Below are 22,057 nucleotides of genomic sequence, written 5' to 3' on the forward strand. Positions count from 1 at the left end.
GGGTATTTATTTAACTGACAACTAACAGATAATTTTTAAGACACTTAAGGGCATTAGAAAACATGATTCCCACTATACAGATTCTTAAGTGAGTGGGGCTGAGAAGTGTTTTCAGGTTTAACAGTAAACATATGCTGCGTTCTTTGAATCTTATTCTTTTTAAATGCAGAAAACTTAGAAAGTACATAAAAGCATTTTAAAAAGAAACGATTCCTGCCTCTCAAGCTACAGAAAATGCCTTTTTTCTTTTTCAAAAAATATAATTTTGAGGCTAGCCTGAAAAAAATCTGTCCGGGCCCCAAAGGGTCTCCTTGTGAAAGAAAATGCTGCTAACGGGAGTTTTGTGTTATGCATGGGCACTCACAGTTTTCAAGAAAACCATGAAGGAAAGCTTCAACTCCTGAGGGGTCCAGATTCCCTGAGAGAGGGGAAAAGGAAAACTTCGGGGTTGATGATCAGAGCTTCATGCCTCAAACACTTTAACAATCTTGCCTCATTTCCTGAACCTGAACTTATTCAGAAGTTGGGGCGCTTCTCTAGAACTCTAGCAAGCTAGTTATGAAACTGAATTATCATAGGAATATTTCCACTGGAAGGTTGGTGGAAAGCCCTGTCGCTTAAGGAGGCAAAAAAATGTCCTTCCATTTTGATTTGGAAAGAACCCTGAACCAAACTTGGAAGGATGATGGTGCTTTCTGGAACCATGGCAGCATAGATGGGGTTTAAAGTGTGTATACCTCCAGTGTTTGTGCTATATAGGCAGGCATGAGACTAGGAAGCAGATCACATACATACGGAGCAGCAAGCTCAAGCACTCGCTCAAGCAGATTGAAAGTATAAATGCCAACCAAGGTTGTATAGGAAATGTAGGCAGAAGTGGATAGAGTCCCAGGAAATTTCTTTCCAGCCTATTCCAAATGTACAGTGGCAGGAACAAGTATAGGACCTCTCTTCATATAGAAAGATAAAGACAGTGTCACACATTAGCATGCCAGGGAGGCTGGACAAGGCTACTCTGCTTTGTGGAGCTGTGCCACGTAAGAAGAAACTCCTAGAATCAGAGTCCTGCAGAAGCAGCAATCACCAGTGATAGGGAAGATGGCTGGAGCCGGGGCAGACCCGAGAGGAAGCAGCAGCAGCAGCAGCAGCCACATGGAAACCATTGGGAAAACAGAAACCAGAGGGAAGGAGCATAGCCCTCCCTGGCCACACACATGAGGAGGTTGCAATAGGCCAATAAGGCTAGAGGGTAGTGGATTGGTGGAGTGGATTGGACCACAATTCCCAGTCACAATAATAAAAACCAGTAGGGGATTGATCCCATGTGTGACTATGGCTGCTGTGACTTGAGAATAAAAAAGAGTTTCTTGAGGGAAAATGTTTGGTTCCAGAGCAGGAAGGCCACCCATACCGAAGATAAATGTTGATCCTTTCCACATCCCTAATTCCAAGACTATTCTTTAAATCCCATCAGCTCACCTGGAACTTTTGTGGTCCCCACTGCCTGCCCAATGTGACAGTCAGCAGAAGCTTAGCTCCAAACCCATGCCTGTGAGGTTGGACTCCAGACTTGATGGAGTGTATGTATCCAATGGCAACTCAAAGGGGAAATATTAAGAGTGAGAAAAAGGAGTTTCTCCAACCAGGGACTATTATCTTCATGCCTCTTGGATGTTGCTTATTAAACTAAAAGGTAACTGACCCAAAGAAAATAACCCATCCCATCCTTTTCTCAGGATACTCGACTTTTATACCCTCAAATGAAGGATTCCTTAAGCATAGCCAGAGTTCGGATGTAAGGGAGTGTGTGTGTGTGTGTGTGTGTGTGTGTGTGTGTGTGTGTGTGTGTCTATTGTATAAGCAGGCCTGAGACTAGGAAGCAGGTCACACATGCAGAGCATCAAGCCCCAAATCTGGCACTGACTCAAGCAGATTGGAAGCAGAAATGCCAAGCCAGGTTGTATAGGAAATGTGGGCAGAAGAAGTGGTTAGAGGCCCAGGAAACGTCCTTCCGGTCTGTTCCAAATGTACGGTGGTATGAACAAGTATAGGACTTCCCTTCATATAGAAAGATAAAGAGAATGTCACACACTAGCATGCCAGGAGGGCTGGACAAGGCCACTGTGCTGTGTGGGGTTGGGCCCTGTGAGAAAACCTCCTGGAGTGGGAGCTTAGCCCCTGCAGCCATGGGCTTCAGGACAGGAGGCAGCAAGATGACAGAAGGCCAAGCTAGGTGCAGGAATTGCAGGAATGAATGAACATAGGAACAGAGGCCATTGAGAAGGATATTGAAGGATACCTTTGGTCGCAGACTGCTTCCTGAAATCCCAGGCCTATCTGCAGGTGTCGTGTGTCTCAACAGGACACCTTATCAACTTACAGCTCCAGAATCTTGGGACAGAGGTCCATAGCTCAGAAAGTAATGGTTACCATGACAAAAAATTCACCAACAACAAAGATACACACACACACACACACACACACACACATACACACACAAGACTTCTTCATTTCCAGTATCTTACCATCACCCAAACAACACAAACACCACCAATTTGGGCAGTCTTTGAAATGTTTTTTATTTTCCAGTGATATTCCTACAACTTAAATATTCCTTCATTTAAAAACAACCACCTGCTCTTGATTGTGACATGCTAGCAACACTGAGGTAATTATGGCCTCAGCTCCAGGCAGATCCATTTCAGGGGAGTTCCTACCACTACTCATTGCCTCTCCACAAGGAGACCTGAATGGAGAAGGGAAAGGCTGAAGGCTGTATCTCCCTCTCATCTAAAAGTTCAGACTTTAGAGAAGAGCCATGCTGTTTTCTGGAGCTGGCATGTCAGTGCCCTAGTTCTCTCTACAAACAAGTTTACCTCCTCCCTTCCACTCAAGTCTTGGCCAATTCTATTTAGAATTCTAAAGGTAGAGGGACCACTTCCTGGCATTTCTGAGAAACCTGCTCAGGCTATCTTCACAACTCCACTCAAACCCACCCGTGTCCTGGAAGAGGGGCTGCAAAACCACTCTCCAGGAATTTCATGCTAGAGACAGAGGCCAGCTGAGACAAGTGTCCACTTTCACTGTTTCTGCTCCTTCAGGAACAGGCTGGGTTTGATGGCCCCAAAGATGCTTTCCTTGCCTAAAATTCCAGAGAAAACTGGACTGAAGCAAGATTTGGCTTCTTGGTTGGACACGTCCAATTACTCCACAGCCTTTATGCCTCAGTCTGTATCCAAGACTCGACAGCAACCAGTATTGACCAACGTGTGCCTGGTGGAAGCAGGGACGTGTGGAACAAATAGTACAACACAATCTCACTCTGGGGAAAAAAAATATGTGCTGTAGAAAGTCAGTGGAGGACAGCGTTTTGGTAGATTTTTTGTTTTAGTCGTTTAGTCAATAAATGTTTTCTCAGACACATGCTGGACCCTAGAGATAGTGTGCTGAACTGACAGATAGTCCCTGCCTTCACCTAGCTTACTATTAAGCTCAGGTTTGAGGATCCAGCTGATCTGACTTCAAATCCAGTGGCCTACATTTGCAAAGCCTCCTCAGCTATAACATGAGGATGATAAAATTACACAAAGGGTTATCATGAGAGGTAAATCAGATAATCTATGTGAAGTATTTAGCCCACTGCCTTGCTCTAAGTGGTGGCTGTTGCTAAGATCATTATTTCATAGGTCACCGGAGGCCTGCTGGAAACTGTGCACTGGACACCAGAATGACCTTTTCTGTATGAAGGCCTTTGGCAGGCAACCAACCCAGAGTCTCAAAGGACTGCATCCCAGCTACAGACAACACAGCCCCAGAGCTCTCAGCTGAAGCTCAGCATTCACAATCACACAAAGCCCAGAAGAACCCAAGCCCCACCACTGCTGGCAGGCCACTGCCCCAGGCAGCAATAAAGGCTCCCAGAGACCTTTTGTCAATTGTCCCCTGAACAGAACATAAACATCTCCACGCTGCCATTCAGTGGACATCCTGTTTACATGGTGAGTGGGGATCTTGGTTGCTTTCCCTCTTGTCTTTTTAAAGGCTGTAATTATGTTTACCCAAGTCCAGCAGTAGGTGCCAGGAGGACTGTGAGTTGATTTCCCTGGCTAACACTGCAGACAGCTGGCGGCAGCCCCACTGACCCCTGCATCCCAGGCAGAGAGCCAGCCCTACATTCTCCTTACAAAGACAGCCATTCTCACTGAGCAGTTTTCTTTGCATGCATGCTGGGATGCTCTGGATAATTGGCTAGCCAATGCCAAGATACGTCAGCACTATGCACGTACCAGATAACTGGATAATGAAGGGAAAGGAAGGGTACAGAGCTCTGTAGTTAGAACCCCTCCTGGGTACCATGCAGTGTACCATGAGCATTTCACATGCAGGGGGTCCCCGGCTTATGATGGTTCAACTTACGATTTTTTTTTTTAACTTTATGATGGTGCAAAAGCGATGCACATTTAGTAGAAACCATACTTCAAGTATCCATGCAACCATTCTGTTTCACTTTCAGTACAGTATTCAATAAATTATATGAGCTATTCAATACCTTATTATAGTAGTCTTTGTGTTAGATGATTTTTCCCAACTGTAGGCTAAAGTAAGTGTTCTGGGCAAGATTAAGGTAAGTCCAGGCTAAGGTGCAACATTCAGAAGGTTAGTATATTAAATACATTTTCAACATATAATATTTTCCTTTTATGATCAGTTTATCAGCATGTAACCCCATCATGAATTGAGGAGCATTTATATATTGTTTTGGTTAATCCCAGTACAACCCAGAGAGTTATGTATTGTTACCAGATTTTTACAAATGAGGAAACAAAACATGAGGTCACTCTGCTGATAAGTGGTAGAACTGGAATTTAAATTGGATCCATCAAGCTCTGTAGTCTATGTTCTTTCTACTCCAGGGGAAAAAAAGATGAAATAACATTTTATGCATGCCCAGATGAGTTGTTTTGACTCAGTGATTCCCAGGCAGTTTTATCCCTTTCCCATCTGTTGTAGTATATTTTCAAACATCAACTCAATGCATTATTTTTTTTAATGGAGCCTCACTCTTGTCGCCCAGACTGGAGTGCAATGACACAATCTCAGCTCACTGCAACCTCTGCCTCCCAGGCTCAAGTGATTCTCCTGCCTCCACCTTCCAAGTAGCTGAGATTACATGTTTCAGAGGAATAAAATAGAGCTCGGAGAGAAGCCCAGGCCAAAAGGGAGCAATGTGCATGGAGGTGTGAGTCAATGCTCACAACAACTGAGGTCCCAGGAAACTGTGCTCATGACACACCTTATCTTCAGGGTCCCTATGGCCCCTCTCAACTCAAGTGGACTCTGCTCACTCCTAGTAGATGGTATTCTCTCTCTCTCTAACTTCCTCTCGGGATGTTTCAGGCAACCACTAAGGTGGCCTCCAGGGATCCCTGCCTTCTGGTACTTACTGCCTGTGTAATCCCATCTCCCTTGAGTGTGGGCTGGATTTAGTGACTAGCTTCTAGCAAATAGAAATAGGCAGAAGCAAAATCTCTTCCAAGATTAGGTAATTAAAAAGATCATGGCGTCTGTCTTAGTCTCTCTCTCTCTCTCTGTCTCTCTCTCTGTCCCTCCACCCCCACTGCCACCCCTCATTCTGCAGAAGATAAGCTGCCATATTGTAATAGCTCTATAGAGAGGCCCAATGTTCCCAGCCAGTGAGGACCTGAGCCTACCAATAGCCAATGTTGGAGCAGATCCAACCCCAGTTGAACATTGAGATGACTCCAGCCATGGCCAATACCTTAACTGTAGGTTTGTGAAGAACAGGAAGTTATAGCCAGAATGTGTAGATTCCTAACCCACTGAAGCGGTGAAATAATGTTTGTTTCAAACTGCTATGTTTGGGGGTAATTTTTACACAGCAATAGCTACCTAATACCTGGAGCGAGGACAGGTCCTAAAGGGAAAGAGGGAACAGCGTAGAAGAAGACCCCAGCGTGCAGTTTGCCAAAGTAATCTCCTGTCACTGCTATCTAACCTCTGTAGACCCCAGGTGAGCTGACTGTAATCTCACACTATAGCTTTAGAGACCTAGAAACCTTCAGAGAGGTTTCCCAGGACAGCATTCACAGTTTGGTTGCAAGCTGTCATCACTCATGATGGGAGAGCCAGGACAAAGCAGGACAGGGAAGGCTGTGACCCTGGTCCTCAAGAAGGAATGGCCAGCAGTAATAATACTGCAACTGTAATGTGACCAAGGGAAGAGAAGAATGTGGGCTGCAAAACAGCCGATGCCCAGATCCAGAGGTCTCATCCACTGCAGTCAGCAGAGGCATCATTGTGAATCATAGCCAGTCCCCTGGCCGTTTTGGCTGATAATGAGGTGACACCATACAGCCCACCAGAGTAGGAGGCTGCCAAGGTTAGGCCAGCTATGGACCTGGGGTCATAAACAGGAAAAAGAACCCCAGGAAGAATATTAATTCTATAATGTGACCCAACATGAGAGGTCTTGAGGAAGCCTGTGGTTTGGTGGGCTCACAGCAGCCCTAGTACTCACCCCAGACGCACCACAGGAATGCTCATTGCAACACGACAAATCTAGGCCCTTCGGTGTTGTGGGATTGAAATTCAGAATGTATGCCTCTCTGTGGTCAGGAACTATGGTTGGATGAATAACAGCCCCCAAATGTGTCCCTATCCTGATCCCCAGACTTGTAAATGTTGTCATATCTAGCAAAAAGGACACGAAGGTGTGATTAAGTTAAGGATGCTGAGACAGGGAGAGTATCCTGGATCATCTGGGTGGGCCTGATGTAATCACAAGGTCCTCTTGAGAGCGGCACAGGAAGACTTCGAGTCAGAGGAGGAGATGTGATGATGGAAACAGAGATGGGAGTGATATACTCGGAGGATGGAGGAAAGGGTCGCAAGCCAAGGAATACAAGCAGCCGCTAGATGCTGAAAAGGCAAGAAAGCAGTTTCTCCCAAGAGTCACCAGAAGGAACCAGGCCTGCTGACAGTGTAACTTTAGCACAGTGAAACTGATTTCATGGTCCTGACCTCCAGAACTCTAATAGAATAAATTTGTGTTGTTTTAAGCCACGAAGTGTATGGTAACCTATTACAGCAGCCACAGGAAACCAATTCGGAACCATCAGGAACTAGTCAGAAAAGAGCATGGAGGTGGAGTCTCAATTCTTGTGGCCAAGCAGAATTGTAAGCAATAAGGATTGCAAACCAACAAAAATTCATGTTCTAGGGAACCCACATTTGAATTATCTTCATTGTTGAAGCTGAAGTCCATGGGCTGTCATTGCCTATGTCCTTATTTATTATCTTGTCTATATCAATAGTATTTGCCCAAAGAAGCTCTCAAATTCACCTTTTATTGAAGGGTGTAAATGAATGAAGAATGAAACATAAAAGGAAATTTCACCGTAAATGCCAGCCAACAGCTTCTTAGGGCTATTATTTGTTGCAGAGATTTTATTCGGGAGGATTTCAAATCAAGACCAATTACTTCCTTCTCTGCTAATTTGCTTTTACTGTGATTTATAGATTAAATGTACACAGACAAGTATATAAATGTATACAGAAAGCAGACTTTTGCCTAAGATTTGCTTTATGGAGCAGGTAAACTTGTAAAGAACGCTCTGTTACACGTTTAACTACATAACAATTCCAGACTTATGTAGGTCAAAAATATATCACCCAGAAGGAAAAAGCTAAGCAACAGACTTAATACTGTATATTTGTAGCTAATATGACATATAATATATATTTGTAGCTTATATATGCTAATATATTTATAGCTAATAATCTTATATGTGAAGAGCTCATCCAATTATGAAATTATTATTGAAAACAATTATCATGAAAATCAGGAAACTTTATGGACAAATATACAGTCCATGACCAGGTTATTCTTTGAAAGTAAAAAACCCCAATTAGCAAAGATAGAAACTACATAATCCTTCTAGAATGTAAAGGAAATGGTAAATTGAAATGGGAAATTACATTTTTAAAACCTCAGGTACATGGAGTTGGTCATATGCCTCATTAATTTGTACAAGACTCATTTTTTCATTTTATTTTTACCCATGTTCATCCTCTCCACTCCCCTAACCTTCCTCACCATAGACACTCTAATGTGTGCCAATATATGTTCTTGGATAGCTATCTGCGTTAGCTTCCTGTGGCTGCTGTAACAAATTTTCTCAAACTTGGTGATTTAAAGCCACAGAAATTTATTTTCTCATAGCTCTTGAAGGCAGAAGTCTCAAAATCAAGGTGCTGGCAGGGTCACATAACTTCCAGAGGCTCCAGGGGAGATTCCATTCCCCGCCTCTTTCAGCTTCTGGTGTTCCCATGTGTTCCTTGGCTTGTGGCTTATATATAATACAGTTTATAAGTTTATCTGTGCCATAAAGCTAAGCTTAGCCAAAGCTCTGCTTTCTGTATACATTTGTATACTTGCTGTGTACATTCAACCTGTAAATCACTCCAATCTCTGTCTGTCTTCACACTCTGCCTCTATTGTGTGTCTCTTATAAGCACATTTGCCATTGGATTTTCAAGTCCGTCTAGACAATCCAGGATGATCTCATCTCAAGATTCTTACTTAATTACATCTGCAAATACTCCTTTTACCCAAAAAATCACATTCACAAATTTGGGAATGTGGACATATCTTTTGGGAATGTGGACATTCCATTCAACCCACTGCACTATTCTTAAAAGCCATGTAGTGATTTTTGTGTATGTGTGTTATTTTTTATAGTAAATTGTGCTAAAAGTCTCATTCTAATTTTTATCACATATGTTCCTTGACTTATGGTGGGGCTACATCCTGATAAACCTGTTACTGCTGAAAATATTGTGAATTGAAAATGCATTTAATATACCTAACCTACTGAACATCACAGCTTAGCCTAGAACACTTACATTAGCCCACAGTTGGGCACAATTATCTATCACAAAGCCCATTATATAACAAAGTATTGAACAGTTCATATACTTTACTGAATACTGTACTGAAAGCAAAAAACACAATGATTGTATGAGTACTAGAAGTACGGTTTCTACTAAATGTGTATCAATGTCCATCCATCACAAAGTCAAAACATCTATGTCGAAACATCCTATGTTGAGGATCATCTGTATTTTTACTTATCCCTATGTTTTTGTCTATCCATAGTGTTCCTATATACCTGGTGTATATTCCATAGTATGTACTCCATCAGATTTTGTTTATTCAACTTCCTAGTGATAGACACCTAATTTCTCATCTACATGTCTCCTATCACATAAAAGGCAGTAGGGGACACAATTAATTACGGCCCTTTATGGATATGTTGCAGGTGTTTCTCTGGTATATATTCCCAGGAGTCAGCTGGATGGATCATACAGGATATAAACACACCCTTGGTTTCTCCAAGTATTGCTAAATTGTGCCTGCACCAGTTAGTTCTCACATGCATGAGTGTTCCTTTTATCCTCTAAATTATTGCCAACACTTGGAATCATTCATTTTTTTTTTTTTTTTTTTTTTTTTTTTTTTGAGACGGAGTCTCGCTCTGTCCCCCTGGCTGGAGTGCAGTGGCACGATCTTGTCTCACCGCAAGCTCCGCCTCCCGGGTTCACGCCATTCTCCTGCCTCAGCCTCCTGAGTAGCTGGGACTACAGGCGCCCGCCACCGCACCCGGCTAATTTTTTGTATTTTTAGTAGAGATGGGGTTTCACCATGGTCTCGATCTCCTGACCTTGTGATCCGCCCACCTCGGCCTCCCAAAGTGCTGGGATTACAGGCGTGAGCCACCGCGCCCGGCCGGAATCATTCAATTTTATAATATTTGCTATTCTGATGTCCATAAAGTGGTATTTTACAGTTGCTTTAGTTGGTCATGTTGGTATTGGTCTATTGGTATTGTCAGTTTTTGTTATAGATCATAACGGGTGTGTCTTTCTTGTCTTCTTTCTTTGTTCCCTTTACTTGGACAGGAATTAACTTTTCTAGTTTGTTTATAGATCCTTAGCTCCGAGGTCAGATATTTGTCTGTTGGCCCTAATCCCATATTCACTGTCCTATATTCTCCTCTGGAAGACAGGTAAGCAGGAAGCCACATTCCCCAGACTTCCTTGACAGCTAAAGTTAAATTTGGTTCTGCCAATCTGGGGGAACTGCACCTGACCGGCAAGTAGAAACAAGGTTGGGGCCATTGTTTCTGACAGTGCCTCAGCTGCAGCAGCAGAGTTAGGAGGCTCCTGCTCAGTGCCAGCCCTGTGGTTTCAGTGGCACTGGTGGACAATGGCTCCATGGTCCCAGCAGTGACCCCAGTGAGGGTGGCTCATACACTCTCTCCCAGGTATGTTAGCAGCTCCCTGAGCTCTGGGTAGAACCCCCTTTCCCTTTTGCTCCTCTAAACATCTTTAGAATCAACACCCCACATTAAATCCCTTTCAGTTTGAATGATCTAAAATTATTTCTGTCTTCCCAACTGGGCACTGACTAACACATTTCCAGTATTCTTAACATCCTCCTACAATGATCTTTTGTCCTACAGCAGCATTTCAAAGCATGTCCTTGCAAGACAAACATTCTTAGACCTTGCATCCCTAAGAACATCTTCATTTCGCCCCTTGCATTTCAGTGATAATGTACCTTGGTATGAAACCCAGGGGCAACATTCTCATGCTTTGGAAGTATGGCTGCACTGTCTCCTTGCATCCGGTGTTGCTATTGAGAAGTGTGATGACAGCTTATTCTTCTTCCTTTCAAGGTCATTTGCTCTCGCTCTCAGGAATCTTCTTTTAAGTTCTTAAATTTCCCAATAATATAATGTGTTGATTTTTCTTTTTTCTTTTTTTTTTTTTTTTTTTTTTTTTTTTTTTTTTTTTGAGACAGAGTCTTACTCTGTCGCCCAGGGTGGAGTGCAGTGGCCGGATCTCAGCTCACTGCAAGCTCCGCCTCCTGGGTTTATGCCATTCTCCTGCCTCAGCCTCCCGAGTAGCTGGGACTATAGGCGCCCACCACCACGCCCGGCTAATTTTTTGCATTTTTAGTACAGACGGGGTTTCACCGTGTTAGCCAGGATGGTCTCAATGTCCTGACCTCGTGATCCGCCCGCCTTGGCCTCCCAGAGTGCTGGGATTACAGGCGTGATGATTTTTTTTTTTCTTATCTCTACTGTACAACACTGGAGAAGCCCTTTCAATCTAAAGCTTTTATCTGCATTTCTATATAGATTATCGTTAATTCAAAATAGTTTTCCACTACTGTTTATTGTTTCTCTCTCATTCTGAGACTTTTTTTTTTTTCAATTGAGACAGGGTTTTGCTCTGTGACCTAGGCTGGAGGCTGGAGTACAGTGGTGAAATCACTGCTCACTGCAGCCTCAACCTTCCCAGCTCAAGCGATCCTTCTACCTCAGCCTCCTGAGTAGCTGTGACCACAGGCACGCACCACCACATCCAGCTAATTTTTTATTTTTTTATAGAGAATAAAAATTTATTTTGTATAGTTTCACCATGTTTGCCCAGGCTCATTCTGAGATTATTATCATGTTGACATTTCTATTTCTATATTCCATATTGTTTAATTCTCTTTTTTATGAATTCCTCATTTTTTTTCTTAATTTTTAGGCATGAGGGCCTCTTCTATCCTTGTCAAGGGTAGTGCTAACCTTTTGTCCTTTCAAAAACACTGTAGTCCTTCCCTTTCTTACTGCTGCCTAAGGTTTTGAGACTTCCAGCTCATTGATTAGTTAATCCAAGGTTTGCATTCTGCTCTTCAGTCCCTTTATTGAGTTCTTCGTTTCATCTATTGCTTTCTTATTACCAAATTCTCTAGTTGAATATTCTTTGTGATGCTCACTTCTTTTTGCTATTTCTGATATTTTTCTCTTTTCCCCTCTTTGTGGCTATTTATGTTTGTTTTATATTCTTATGTCTCTGGTTCACTAATTCTAACTTCCTTTGCTATAGGTCGTTCAGCTTATCTTCCTTTTATAGCAATCAAACTCTTTTAATTTATCCATATTTTTCCCCACAATGTATTCAGCACATCTGCTGGCTTGGCTAGCAAAGTGACTCTGGATGGAGGGGCCAATCAAAGTCACCCAGGTCTTAGATTGATCCTTTCCTCAGAGTTTAAAAAGGGGTATGGAGAAATGAGACCAATCCCTCGAGCCCATTTCAAACTTCACCTCCACTATGACACAGAGCTGCAAACATCCCCAGCCAGGTGCCTCTGCCCTCCAAGAACCCCCTTTTCTTCCACCTGGGGCACTGCTCTGCTTGAGGTCTATATCTCCTCACTTGAAATCTCATGGCCCACTGGGTGGAGACAGTGAGAGGAGGGAGGAGAGAACTCTCAGGAGCCAGACCTTCTACCTAGCCCTAGTAGTCACTTCCCAACAGCTGGGCTCCCACAGAATCACACTAAGGTCAGGCAGTTGCCACTGTATTCCTGCTCCTACAGAATCTACAGGGCAGGCAGTGAACACTTTCCTACTTATTCTCTTTCAATTTATCCCAAAATACCACTTTTGTCATATCACTTCCTTGCCTAAACACCTTCCATGGGTCTCCTTATCTATAATTAAAAAAAAAAAAATGTCCAGCATACAAGGCCTTCTCCAATACGCCCCCTTTATTCCTCAATATCTTTTTCTATTTGGCATCCTCAAATTTACTTTGCTGTCCTATCTTCAGGTAGCTATCACAGCATAACCTCTTATTCATAGCAGAGACATAAAATTACACGTCTTAATTGATTGTGCTAGCCCATAAGCCAATGGTATTTTTTTAAATGGCAAAATAATTATTCTTGGTTGAGAAAAAGAAAACAGTCTCTTTCAAATGCAAAAAGAGGGCACAATTTACCATCACTTGGACATGTGTTAAGCATTTTCACAATGTCAGAGGAAGGTCTGCAATAGTGAGTGAGCCAGACTCACTTATTTGATCTCTCTTTGAATCAAGGTTTCACATTTTTCAGATGTCTTAGTAGTGTGCAGCTAAGGAACAGGCTTAGGAAGTTGACCTCATGATATTAATCCCAATAGCAGTATTTCAACAAACAGGAGCTAGCTTGTGGGAAACATGAAGGCACTAAAGGATGATGTAAGCTGTCTAAGTGCTCCAATCTACTACCCTGAGTTTTGGCCTCAGGACCAATGTAGCTATTTGCAGTTATGATCCCCTATCCTCAATCATGAAAATGTGTCAGTTCAATGGGAAGTAAAATGGGCTTTTAAATAAAGAAGGCTAGATAAACTCATGTATCACAAACAAAACACACGCCTGCTTCCAAATGGAGAAGTAATCAAAAACGTCCAGGCAATTGGACTAGCTTTCTTTTCATGTTTCCACCATTTGTCTTTGGAACCTGAGTCATTTATATGTCAGCTTGCCCAAGTGGCCTGGAGAACATAAGGGTTGCCAACCAGGACTCTAACTCTTTAAAGGTCTGTTTATGTCTGCATGACTAATAGTGCTTATGCATACTCAGGAGGAAATGCCAAGCTAACAAGGAAGACCACGAGTCCACAAAATTTTAATTTCTAGTTTTAGGAGAAATTAACCTCCACATTCATGTTTTTGTATTATGAATTTTCATGACGACTTTAAAGTTTGCCATGGTATTTATGGTAATTTCATTACAAACCACATTTTCATCTTTTAATTTCTTTCCTATTTATAATTATACAGCTGTAATTAAAAGGTATTACAATGACACGCTATCCTCACTAAAAGCCTGGCCTGCCAGACTTATTATATTCTAGATAGTTCTCTAGCTTTATTTCTTTTCTCTCATTTTGGAAGAAGGGGAGGGGAGGGAAGGAAGGCAGTGGAGACTTTGGTCATTATAACCTCAAATCTTTTCATCAACTTCTCTTTGTTCCTTCAAAAAAAAAAAATATAGGACTTTTCCAAACAGTCCCCCAACTAAATGAAATGTTTTGATGTAATAGTTTCCATGTAAGCTTCTCACCACATCTGAAGTGATGCTCACACAGACTCACCAAGAGCATGCAAAAGACTTCAAGGATGGCTGAGACCTGGATTAAATTCTGTCTTCCAGGGTGAGTGCCAGCAGCCTCTGCCCCCATGGCTCAAAGGGTCCCAGAAGCTGAACACTAAGGCTGAGGCACCTCTTACCTTTCTCTTTCAGTACATAGAAGGTACTTGTGTATGAAGACTTTCTTCCATTCCAATGACTTACCACTCACAAGTCCAAGAAAATAATTTGGAGGCAGGGAAACTGAGCATCTAAGGCCAAGCCTCAGCTGAGAAGAGTGCAGTAAACCGATCATTAATTACACTGAATATCTTCAAAGAATGTTGAAACTGTGCAGCCAAGTACAATCATTGCCTTCAAGGAGTTCATACCTGAGCTGGAAGAAGGATGCACATCTACTGTTTGTTGCCAAACTACTATTCATCTTTCCATTAGAGAACCAATGTTCTCGCACCCATGACACCCTGGTGGGACTATCCATCACTGAATGCCACCTACTTTGAAGCCAAACACGTTGAGCAAGACCAACAAAATTACTTCGGGTAAAAGAGTCCTGGGGCAATCAGCCACTGTTTTTATAATTGCTGCTATAAACACGGCCTCACATTGGGCCCAGATTAACAGACTCCCTCTTCTCTCATGAAAGATTCTTCTTGGGATACTTCGGGATCTTTTCTTGCTAGTGACCTGCATTGAGATCATCTCAATCTGCTAGAAAGTTAACTATCAAAAAATCAGGGGTCAAAATCTTTATCCCATTCCTCATAAAAGGACCCTCATTCCCTCTCCACAGTGATCTTCTGTCAAATCACAAGGAAAGGTCCTCCTTCCCTGGGGCACTTCTAGGGCAAGAGGTAACAAGTTGCCTTAGATTCAGAGTGGTTTCTCATAGCAGTAACAAAATCTCCTCAAAATGATTTGCTGTCTTCCCCTAGACCAATGCTTTGCTGCCTTAGCTCCACATCGGTGTTATGGACTGAATTGTCCATAATTCATCTTACATCTAGAATGATAGCACAAGTTCATTCACAGAAGCTCTGTTTCATTTATGTGCTTAGTGTTGACTTTGTGCCAGATATTATACTAGTAGTGAATAAAAATACAACCAGTCCCTGCACTGATGAAGCCCAGGAAGATATGGGTAATTGTTTCCCTGCACAGCAAGGTCTGTGCTCTGGAGAAAAGGACGTGGTCTCCAAGAGGGTGCAACCAGGCATGTTAACAGCCTCTGGAGTCACAGCAGCCTTCTCTGAGGGCACCGTGGGCATCCCTTCCTCATGTGGGGTTCTTTATTAAGAATGTTTTCTTCACTGCAAAGCAGTTTAGAGCTCACCATAAGAAGGGAGGGTGGACTAACTCTAGGCTCAAAGATAGATTTCCATCATGTGAGCTTGTGGTGCAGTGTTTAGCACCACAACTCACTTTAGAACAGGCCTGATCACCATCACGCCTTAAATATGCATTCCCAATGGTCTCTAAGGAACTCATCTGTGGCTTGACCAACCACAGAGCCATTCACTTTTAAATTATCTATGGAGAGCCATGAAGCAGAATCACTCCAACCTGATAATTTTCTGTTTGTTTCCCAGAATTCTGGGATTCTAAGAATTCCAGGATTGTTTTTTGGGTTGTTTTTTTTTTTTTAAGCATATACACTAGAGAGAATCTAATGATGTCTAAAGAAAATTGTCAAACCTTTGTACACCCTAAAAGTCAGATCCTCTTTCAACTTTAACATTATTTGATCGCCTGCTGTGAAGTAAACACTGCTCTGTGAAGTAAACATGTGCTGAGAACTGAGATCTAAAACCTTTTAAGACTTCTGCTGTTCCTGCCTATAGCAAGGAGCACATTTTCTTCACTGCTTGAAGTGGAGAAAATGGCTATCCCCAGCCATTCTTGAAACCCCCATGGGGACTGAAATTCAGTAATGTTGCTGAATGAATGAAAGAAATTAGAGTACCTGGGTTCCCAAATGTCCTCAAATGGGGTTTAGGTCAGGAAGAAGTTGCCATAGGGCTCAGGACCTTGGGATTCTTTGTTACTGGTGGTGACATGCGTAAATGTGACCACTTCCTTTTACTCCATAGAAATTTTTAAGTGTCCAAACTGATAGATTGTTCACCAGCAAACACTGAAATCTCTTGTTCTAGTCACAGGGCGAGGCTTTGGAAAAATTAAGAACAGAACTCAGAGCTCCTCATATTTCCTAGTAATTTCCAGTGGACTTTACATCCTGCCCTCAAAGATTTTCTTTGAAGAGTTATGATTTCATAATCTGACCCACCAAAGTCTGTGAACAAGATCATATAAAGATGCTCCATATCCAACAAGGAGTGATGGGACCACAGCTATTGGCAAATATGCATGAGATTTCCACCCAAATCATCACAGAGAAATATTATAGAATGTGTACTGTTACACACACACACACACACACACACACACTCCCCGAACACTTTGGTTGTCTCTCAAGTCTTGTGGAGGCAAACTAGCTGAAACTTGAATTCTAAGGCCTGGGGTTCTCATGCTACCCTAAAGAGCTGACAGAGGCCGGGCGCCGTGGCTCAAGCCTGTAATCCCAGCACTTTGGGAGGCCGAGACGGGCGGATCACGAGGTCAGGAGATCGAGACCATCTTGGCTAACACGGTGAAACCCCGTCTCTACTAAAAATACAAAAACTAGCCGGGCGAGGTGGCGGGCGCCTGTAGTCCCAGCTACTCGGGAGGCTGAGGCAGGAGAATGGCGTAAACCCGGGAGGCGGAGCTTGCAGTGAGCTGAGATCCGGCCACTGCACTCCAGTCCAGGCAACAGAGCAAGACTCGGCCTCAAAAAAAAAAAAAAAAAAAAAAAGAGCTGACAGGGACTTGGATATAAAGCAACAGTCAGACTGAAAGGATAGCTTTTTGTTGACTCAGTTCACCCCCAAATCACTCAAGTATTTTTTATAACTATAGGGCTGAACTGACAGAAAACAACTGCAAATATGATAACCAATGGTCTCACCTTGGTGGTCATGGCTGTTCCTCACCGAATCAGGGAAATGCCCCAATTTTCTCATGTAGTTACTATTTAGTTTGTACTTCTCAGATATGTATGATTTCTACTGTTTCCTTCTTTCCTTTTCCTCTTTTTCAAGTCCTTTCTTTTCTAGAATTTAGTAAATTTCATTCTCTTTCCTTTAAAAAGTTTTTTAATCCAAAATGGATTTTTTTTCCAAGCTGGCAGACTAGAGGCAGTACTAGCATGTCTCTCCCACTTGGAAGGACAGAATAATGTGCAGAATTTCACACTGTGATTTTTTTCCCCCAAGAACCAATGCAGGAACTTAATAGAAAAACCTAAAGAATCCACAGATTATTTGAAAGAAGTGGCAGGCTGCAGCCTGCTCCATGACAGACTGGTGAAAAACTGTAGGTCCTCAGAGTGTGAGAGGGAGAGAGTCTGTCTCCAGAGTACACATCCCTACCAAGGAATCTGAAAATCCAGACCATGGGAGAAGGCCTTAACCCTACCTGAACTGGAATGGATTTACAGAGCAACATGAACTATAAAAGTGGAAGCAGCAGCTGAAAGTGCCTTGCAGGCATTCCCAGTCTCCAGCATGAAACAAGGGAAGACATTCCTGGCTATATCTTACAGGGACCATTGGGGAAGTCAGCCAACAAGCTCAGGGAGGGGTCACAGGGTGAAAGAAGTTCCCAACTAAATTTTGTGGTATGATCTCAAGTGGGGAAAAACTCCTTTGACCAGAATGGTGGCAGAGGGAAGTGGCAGGGAGCAGGAAGTAAACTGCAGACACAGTGAGCACAGGAGCTGGGCACTGGCCTTGTGGGCAGGTGGGAAGGGGCGTGGCCTGAAAGCTGACGTTGCTATCTCTGTGGGGAAGCTGATGGCCCAGGGCAGGTCTCAGTTCTGTGTGCAGACTGCCTGAATCTAAACCTGCTGCTGTTAGTGGAGTACTGTGGGAGTTAGATTGGCCTCACCAACTCTATGGGAGCTGGGTGAGGCTTACTGCCACTGGCTACCCCCACTCCCTTTGCAAACTCTTCTGTGCAGCAGAGGCAGTTCTATTCCCCTCTGGAACATTACCTCTGCAGCCCGAAATCACCCCACAAACCCTCACAGGAAAGGCCCTTCTGAAGGAGAGTCAGAGCTTAGACCCTCCGATCCATCTAACCCTGCCATCACCTGGTTGTGCCCCTCCACCTGCCCTGGTAGCTTAACACAAAGGACATAAACTTTTGGGAGCTTTATAGCCCTGTCCATTGCATGAGAAATCAGAATACTTCCCCCAGAAAACTTAGGGCAAGCTCAAATCCCGCTGCTACTACTGTGGCTGGTGCTATTCTGCAAGTGCCACCTCCTGGTCAGAGACCAACTGACACAGTCCGTTATGGCACCTCTAGATAGAATAACACTGCACCCAGAAAGGCTAAATCAACTGCGTGACTTCAGTTATTACCAGACGGCCTAAGTCTGTCCACGTAACAAGTTCACTAAAATTATAACCAGCATACAAGAAAGCCAGCACACTAAACCTATCTACAACCAAGGAATCTCACAGAGTCTGCATCACTCCCCTGTCACCTCCATCAGAGCTTGTGCTGGTATCCACTGCTGGGAGACCTGAAGTCTGGTCACATCACTGGATCACTTGCAGACATTCCCCAGCACTAGCCCAGAGTCAGTAGCCCCACTGGGTGGCTAGACCTAGAAGAACAATAATAATCACTGTAGTCTGGTTCTCATAAAGTCCCATTCCTAGGGGGAGAGGGAGAGCACCACATCAAGGGAACACCCCATGGGACAAAAAAATCTGAACAGCAGACCTGGAGTCACAGATCTTTCTGCTAGTGAGGATTTTCTTACAGTAGAGACACAATTGTAGTGCTGGGCACAGTAGGGAAAGTCTACACTTCTACCCCAATAGGCAGGCAGCCTCTGTGATCATGAAGGGTCTTGGAGAAGGAGTTCTTGTCCCCTCCAGTACACTACTGCAGACACAGCTGGGGCTTCTCCCACAGGAATGCAGCATGTATGCACCTATAGATGGCCTTCCTAGAACAATTCAGGTGACAGCATCTCCACAGGAGGAGCACTCTCCAGATTCAGGTTTGTATGAAAGGCAGTCACAACTCCTCTCCACTTGGAACATAAACATTTCTACAGATGAAAAGAGGTGCTTGTCTCATCTGAATAGCTGGAACACTGGGACAGAAGTCAGGCTGGAAAGTGGATAGCTTTCCTGCTGGCCTGGCAGGGGAGATGAGGTAGCTTCCACCCGTCACTCTGATAAAACCTCAGCACATCAAATTGAGAACTACCCTAGCCAACTTCATCAAGACTGGAATTTCTTCCCACCATTGGGTATTACATCTACCCACCTGCTTTAGCTGCAACCAGTGTCTACCCAGGGATATCTCTCCCCCTTACCTGAAGCCTAAATCACCAACTCACAAAATAAAACACTGGAGGAAAATTTAATAAATAAAAGAAGTGTACACAATGGGCAGGCACAGTGGCTCATACCTGTAATCCCACCACTTTGGGAGGCCGAGGCTGGTGGATCACGAGGTTAGGAGATCGAGACCATCTTGGCTAACACAGTGAAACCCTGTCTCTACTAAAAATACAAAAAATTAGCCAGGTGTGGTGGCAGGAGACTGTACTTCCAGCTACTCCAGAGGCTGAGGCAAGAGAATGGCATGAACCTGGGAGGCGGAGCTTACAGTGAGCCAAGATTGCACCACTGCACTCCAACCTGAGTGACAGAGCGAGACTCTGTCTCAAAAAACAACAAAAAAAGTGTACACCATAAGAGAATAAAATAAGCTTCAAGAGATCTTTGCCATTCCAACCCCATAGGAGACAATAAACTTGCCCACACACCAAGTACATAACTGTTATAACTAGCATCTGGAAAAGTCAGAGCACAAAGACTCTCTGTAACTAAGGAACTCATACAGAGAGAGTCTTCACCCCTAAAAGCACCAAGAATCAAATTAGGCTATAATAAACTATAAACATTAAAGTCATATCCTTCTGAAGGAAAAAAAAGAAATTTAAAAAAAAAAAAAAACAAAAAAAAAACAGTCAACTGGGTGCGGTGGCTCACATCTGTAATCTCAGCATTTGGGAGGCTGAGGTCAGCCTCGAATGGATATTGCAGTGAGCCGAGATCATGCCACTGCACTCCAGCCTGGGCGACAGGGTGAGACTCCATCAAACACACACACACACACACACACACACACACACACATACACATACACACACGGTCAAATCAATATTAAATTCAAGAACAATTTGAAGAAATAGTCTACCCAAATAAGAAGGAACCATAAAAGTAATTCTGGTAATATGATAAAACAGGGTTCTATAACACCCCTAAAAGATCACACTAGCTTCCCAGCAATGGATGCAAACCAAGACGAAATCTTTAAAAACCAGATAAGGAATTCAGAAGGCTGATTATTAAGCTACTCAAAGAGATACCAGAGAAAGGTGAAAACCAACATAAAGAATGGAAAAAAAGTTCAGGATACGAATGAACAATTTTCCAGAGAGATAGCTATCATAAAGAAAAACCAATCAGGACTTCTGGAAATGAAAGACACACTTAGGGAAACACAAAATGCAGTGGAAAGTTTCAACAACAGACTAGAACAAGTAGAGGAAAGAATTTCAGAGCTCAAAGACAAGGCTTTCTAATTAACCCAGACAGACAAAGATAATGAAGAGAGAATCAAAAGAAATGAACAAAGTCTCCAAGAATATGGGATTCTGTAAAATGACCAAAACTAAAACTAGGTGGTGTTCTGGAGGGAGAAGAGAAGTCTAAAAGTTCAGAAAACTTATCTGAGGAAATAATTGAAGAAAACTTCCCCTGGCCTTGCTAGATATCCAAATATGAGAAGCTCAAAAACACCTGGGAAATTCATTGCAAAAAGATAATCACCAAGGCACACAGTCATCAGGCTATCTAAAGTCAACATGAAAGAAAGAATTTTAAGAGCTGTGGGACAAAAGCATCAGGTAGCCTATAAAAAAAATCCTTTCAAACTAACAGATTTCTCAGCAGAAACCTTACCCGCCAGAAGGGATTGGAGTCCTATCTTTAGCCTCCTGAAACAAAATAATTGTCAGCCATGAATTTTGTATTCATCAAAACTAAGCTTCAGAAATGAAGGAAAGATAAAGTCTTTTTTAGACAAACAAATGCTAAGGGAATTTGCCACTGCCAAACCAGCACTATAAGAAATACTAAAAGGAATTCTAAATCTTGAAACAAAAGCTTGATATGCACCAAAATAGAACATCCTTAAAGTGTAAATCTCACATAAAACAATAACACAGTGAAAAAAAACAAGGTATTAAGGCAACAGCTAGCATGATGAATAGAATAGTACCTCATATCTCAATGCTAACATTGAATATAAACGGCCTAAATGCTCCACTTAAAAGATACAGAATGGCAGAATGGTTTAAAAAAAAAAAATCCACCAACCAAGTATCTGTTATTTTGAAGAGACTCACCTAACACATAAGGACTCACATAAACTTAAGGTAAAGGAGTGGAAAAAGATATTCCACACAAATGGAAACCAAAAGCAAGCAGGAGTAGCTATTCCTCAATCAGACAAAACAGACTTTCAGAAAACAAGAGTCAAAAAAGATCAAGGACCTTATATCATGATAAAAGGATTAGTCCAACAGGAGAATATCACAGTCCTAAATATAAATGCACCTAACACTGGAGCTCCCAGATTTACAAAACAATTACTACTAGACCTAAGAAATGAGATAGACTGCAACACAATAATAGTGGGGGACTTCATACTCCACTGACAGTGCTAGACAGGTCAAGACAGAAAGTCAACAAAGAAACAATGGACTTAAACTATACCCTAGAACAAATGGACTTAACAGTTATTACAGAACACTCTTCCCAACAACTGCAGAATATACATTCTCATGTGCTTCTTGTCAGCACATGGAACACTCTCCAAGATAGACCATGTGATAGGCCACAAAACAAGTCTCAATAAATT

The 22,057-nt window shown here is 42.7% G+C and overlaps 1 long non-coding RNA gene and 1 pseudogene across 1 annotated transcript in view; both read right to left on the reverse strand.

Annotated features, from left to right (window-relative positions):
• LOC104680823 overlaps positions 1 to 22,057 on the reverse strand; it is a 98,228-nt gene that overhangs the window by 36,164 nt on the left and 40,007 nt on the right. The gene's annotated exons all lie outside the window — the stretch shown is intronic.
• LOC115900204 lies at positions 11,591 to 11,684 on the reverse strand (annotated as a pseudogene).

This window comes from Rhinopithecus roxellana, chromosome 10 (genome assembly GCF_007565055.1).
Source record: "Rhinopithecus roxellana isolate Shanxi Qingling chromosome 10, ASM756505v1, whole genome shotgun sequence".
Taxonomy (NCBI): Eukaryota; Metazoa; Chordata; class Mammalia; order Primates; family Cercopithecidae; genus Rhinopithecus; species Rhinopithecus roxellana.